Source organism: Schistocerca americana, chromosome 6, assembly GCF_021461395.2.
Source record: "Schistocerca americana isolate TAMUIC-IGC-003095 chromosome 6, iqSchAmer2.1, whole genome shotgun sequence".
Classification (NCBI taxonomy): Eukaryota; Metazoa; Arthropoda; class Insecta; order Orthoptera; family Acrididae; genus Schistocerca; species Schistocerca americana.
This window is the reverse complement of record NC_060124.1, coordinates 477366764-477372447: the sequence shown is the minus strand read 5'-3', so window position 1 is coordinate 477372447 and position 5684 is coordinate 477366764.

Genomic DNA, 5684 nt, shown 5'->3' with positions numbered 1-5684 from the left:
CACACAGCAAAGCTGGTACGCGCAACGACAAGGATACATTAACCGTGGTAATGGATACGGGAATGGAAATGGTAGGAACAAGAGATTTAAACAAAACTTTCCGTACAACAGGAACGAATACCATCCACAAACTAATTTCAATCCCTCCTCTTAAAATTATGCACCACGTGTAAATGAAAACAGTGAGCCGCATCGGCGGCCGGCGCACAGCAACAACAATAACATACAACACGCCGTACCGCAGCCAACCTTTGAGCAGCAAAACCACAATACGGCAACATTTCACAACAGCCATATGAACACACGAGAAAGCATGTTGCTAACTGGAAATGATACACACTGGAGAAACACTCACACAGTACAACTGGCTGAAGTTGTCCCGTGTACCGAAGTAGAACAGACTAAATCGCAGGAAAACCCGAATCGGTCGTAGTTGAGCCCCATACTATAGACCCTGTAAGGGATGGGGGAAAACCAGATTTGCAAACATGTTTCGTACGATTCGATGAACAAGAAGACATAAAAAAACGATCTATACCAGCATGAACCAAAAACCGGCGAAAAATACACTGGAAGAACGAGTGCAAGCAGTGATCAGAGTGAACATTTTTGGTATAAACACAAAGTTAATACTTGATACAGGGTCCACGACTAACTTAATGTCTGAAGCACTTTTCACTGAATTAAAAAGACGGAATAAATTTCCTGTTCTGCCAGTGCAAAACTGCAAAGTACAAACCGCTACAGGCGGCAAAATCAAATTATTAAAACACCAAGCTCTTATCACCGTGAACACTGAACAATTTTCTGTGCAGTGCCATTTTTTAATAGTAGACAAACTTACAGTCAACTACTTGATAGGTATTGACAGTAATGACACATTTAGAATCTACAAAAATCAAACAGATATAGGTAATGGTAAGTGCCATTTCTTTGTGAAGGACCAAACATTTTCTATCAGCCTGATTACCACACTGGAGAGGTATGTCAGAGTAAACCCAGAACCCCATGTCACTGTACAGTATTCATATCACACCGTGTATTTTGTGAACAAATGTGATAACGAAAACGAGACCGACATTGAAGTTAACCGGGAATTAGTTGAACAAAAACTGAACGAATCAAATATTCTAGATGCTACACAAAGACAAGAGCTTTCTGACTTACTTTTTAAATATGCAAATGTTTTTAATAAGAATCCAGGAGTAATCGAAGATAATGAACATAAACTTAATGTCTATCCCCACGAAACATTTTGTGTTATGTCTTACCCTATACCGTGGGCAAAGCGTGAAGCAGTTAAGCAGGAGTGAAGCTGGAAATCAATAGAATGTGCGAATGGGAAATCATACAGCTATCATTTTCTCCATATTGCAGCCCAATACTATCAGTTAGAAAACCTGATGGATCATTACGACTAGTTTAAGACGCTAGAAGCATAAACAAAAATCTAGTACCAGTAAGAACAAAGCCAGATAATTTAGATGAACAATTGCTAAAATTTCATAACACCAAATACTTCAGCACCCTTGACCTTAAAAAATCTTACTGGCAAATAAAGTTACACGAGGAGAGTAGAAAATACACAGCATTCGTCTGCAATCGCAGGAGTTATGAATTTCAAGTTCTATCCTTTGGCTTAAACATTAGCGCAGGCGTATTTATATAAGCTTTGGACAAGGTCTTAGGACCTGAATTGATCAGTAAGGTTACCATTTATGTTGACAATATGTAAATAGCCACATCAACTTGGGCATAACACATCAGTATAATAGAAAAGGTATTTCAGAGATTTACAAAGTACGGAGTAACAGCAAATCTAAAGAAATATAACTTTGGCAAAGAACAAGTAAAATTTTTAGGACATGTCGTATCACAACAGGGTATATACCAGACCCAAAGAAACTAGATGCCATACGTAATAGCCCACCCCCAAGGAACAGAAAACAATTGAAAGCATATCTAGGACTAAGCACCTTTTTCCGAAAATTTATACCGCAACAGCTTATGAATAGCGATGCCCTGCTTAATCTGTAGAGAAAGAATAAGCCTTGATTATGGAACGAGAGATGCCAGGAGTTTACCAAAATTAAAAATGCATTAATATCAGCAAACATTTTGAGTCATCCTGACATGTCCAAAGAAGTTTGTTTAAACACGGACGCCTCGTCTCAGGGGCTGGGAGCATGTTTGTTTTAGATGCATGAAGAAGAAGGAAAACCAATACCCAAAGTCATCAGCTTTGCCAGCAGAACTTTATCAGAGGCAGAAGGATCATATTCCGTATCAGAACTGGAAAGTTTAGCAGTAATTTGAGCTTTTAAGAAATTTGAGTACTTTCTTTGGGGTAAAAAAACTTAACTCTATTGTGATCACCAATCATTATCTTTTCTCTTAACATGTAAACTGTTACACCGAAGAGGTGGTGTTTGTACCTGCAGGAATTCAATTTTGAAATAATATACATAAAGGGCAGATGTTATTGCAGATGCATTATTCAGATTACCGCAGGGACTAGATGAGTTCAGTGAACTGTCTGAACACGATTCAGAAATCCGTACATTACTGACGCAAAGTAGTACACAAAAATCAGACTACAAAAAATTTTGTAAACAAATTGGAATAATGCAACAGCAAGACAACAGGTGGAGAAGGTAATACAAAATCTTAACCGGAATACAAACCACAAGGTAAGTAAATGGTATCAGTTATACAAAGGCGTTTTGTTCCACCGGAACACACCATTGTTGTGTATGCCTTCCAGAGGAATATATCGATGAATTTATCAAACACACAAACTAAGTATGAGGACACTACAGAGTAACAAAATGTACAGACAAGATTTCCAAACTTTCTTACTTTCCTAATCTACGACGACGTGTTTCACAAATATTAAAAAAAGTGTGCTATTTGTCAAAGAACAAAACCATCCAATATGTCAACCTTTACAGAACTACACCCCATACTAACCAAAGCTCCAAGGGAAATGATTTCTCTGGATATCGCAGGGCCATATCCTAGAGCAAAAGGTGGTGTCAAATACATAATAGGTCTTTATGATATTTTCACAAAATACCAAACTTTATGCTGTCAAAACCACTACAGCCAGTAACATCATAAGGAGAATTTAAGGGGATTATTTATGAAGAATAGGAAAACACGAAGTCATATTAACAGACAATGTAGCCTATTTCGTAGGGAAAAAATGGAAACAATTCATGAGCACACAGGGCATGAAACACATCTTGGTAAGTTTTTTGCACCCACAGGCAAGTCCCGTGGAGAGTGTGTTTAAAGAACTCAGTAGATTTATAAGGACTTACGCTCATAATAAACAGTCACAATGGATTGAATACGTGACTCCATTTATGCAAATAGTAACCACTCTCCCCCACTCTTCCACAGATTTCACTCCTAATGACGTTATGTTTAACACAAAGCCAACTGACGAATGGCTATCACCCATACCAAAATTACCTACTAAAGGATTTACTTTACAGGATAAATACAAACAAGCAGTAATTAGGCTAGAGAATAGAGCAGAATACAGAAAGAGAATGTACAACAAAAAATTAAAACGAGTTACAAAATTTCTCGAAGGGTGTGTATTGGTGTGGGGCCTGTGCAGTTCAAATGGCTCTGAGCACTATGGGACTTAAACATCTGATGTCATCAGTCCCCTAGAACTTAGAACTACTTAAACCTAACTAACCTAAAGACATCACACACACCCGTGCTTGAGGCAAGATTCGAACCTGCGACCGCTACGGTCCCGCGGTTCCAGACTGTAGCGCCTAGAACCGCTTGGCCACCCCGGCCAGCATCCTATTCTTGCGAGCAGGCGGGCGGTGCTACACATTGGTCCGCTAGGCTACTCTGTTTTCGTAAATGTAAACCGACTCACTGTATTATTGGATTACCACTACCACGAGCACTATCATATTGCATCGGATGGGATCGACAGGCTCAACCGCTGTGAGTGCGGCGAGGTACATCATCTAGTGACTTCACATGCTCAACATTTGTTATCCACTCTCAGGGTATTTCGGAACATTTGCGACTCCATGTGTCCGATACTAATTACTTGTCTCAGTGTCTGAGTCGTGCGCGGCTAACGGTCATGTCGTTTATTGCTCGTCATCTTGTCTTTATCGTTCCGTCACATCGTTTTCTTTTATTCGATTTACTGGCGTCACTAAGTTGATGCTTTGCTTGCCCGTGAGTGGCAGCAGCAGCGCTTATCGATAAGTGCACTGTCGTACTATCTCTGGAGCGACCGATAATAGTTCCGGGTCGTCGTCTGTGAGGGTTCAGTCGGGGTACGGAGTGACAGTGACGTGCGGACAGCCAGTACCCACCGACCGCGGGCGACTCACATGAACTGTCCGACGGAAGGGGACTGGAGCGGGAACGACCGCTGGTTGGTAGTCTCATTGGGAGACGTGTATTTGGACAGTTTCTGGGCCTCGTCGGTTGGTCATCTTGCGGGACGTGGGTCGGTTCCTTCCTCGTGTAGAGATGTCGTGGCCAATGGGCAAGAGTTGCCTCTGCAAGGTTGGGTCCGAGCCAGTGTGTCCGTGTAGCCGTGTCTCCGAATTCCGAACGGACATCGGGTTGAGTCGGGTTGGAGCTGCAGCGAGCTCCGGACTGTCAATACTTGCTCGACCGTTGCCGACAGACGTAACTTGAGTGGGGACGACGTTGGTTGTTCGGTCGGTCGTCTCATCCTACGACGTGTGTTTGGTCGCAGACCGCTTATTGAAACTCTGTGTGTGTCGACTTGTCTTTTCTCCTTGTGGTTCCACGGTGATTGGTTTTAGGATTATCGTATCTCTTCGTACAAGTGTTTACGTGGAACTGTATGTAGCTTCTGTGATTTCCACTGAGCAGATGAATGCTGTCTGGGTACTGGAGGAGTCAGTCTATCGGTTCGGACAGAGCAGCGAGTGTGTGTTTCCTCGCCGCGTTGATGCTGTCCGGCACGGCGTGTAGTTCGACGGGCTTTGGTGTTGCTCATATTTTTCAGTTGATATTCTGCCTTGGCTGTTTTTAGATGCCAATTTTGAAGATGTAGTGCTGTTGGTATCTTCGTCCTCCCCTGATATTTTCCGTTGTCGTGCCGGTGGTCGGCGGAAGGGAATTGATTAGGTTGTTGGTCGGTCCTTCAGCCGTCCCTGGGTCGGGTTGGCATCTGATTACTTAATCTTATTCTTGGCTGCCTATCTTACGTACCCTTACGTTAGAGTTACCTCCTCAGGTCGGCTCTTGGAACACTTCTGAGCACCATTGGTCTGTTGCTTTTTGATTGTGACTTTTAATCTCAAGTCCTGTGCGAGGCCTTCAGCCGTCTATTAATTTAGTTTGTTTTAATGTGAAGATAAGACCTTCAGCCGTCTTAAATTAAAATCTTGAAGATTCTTGCATAAACTAATTTTTTTTTAAAAAAAGGAGATTTTGCCCATTTGAAATTATTATCCAGGTCTTAAGCCTTGAGTTGTTGTTTGTTCAGTATGTGGCCTTCAGCCGAACTTTTATGTGAAATATTTTAAGATAAGACCTTCAGCCGCCTTAAATTAAAGTTTGTTAAGTCACTTGTGTAAAACATCTTAAAATTTTCTTCCCTGTCTGAAACACTTGTTATCCAGGCCTTAAGCCCTCAGTTTTTCTATATGCAGTGTGTGCGG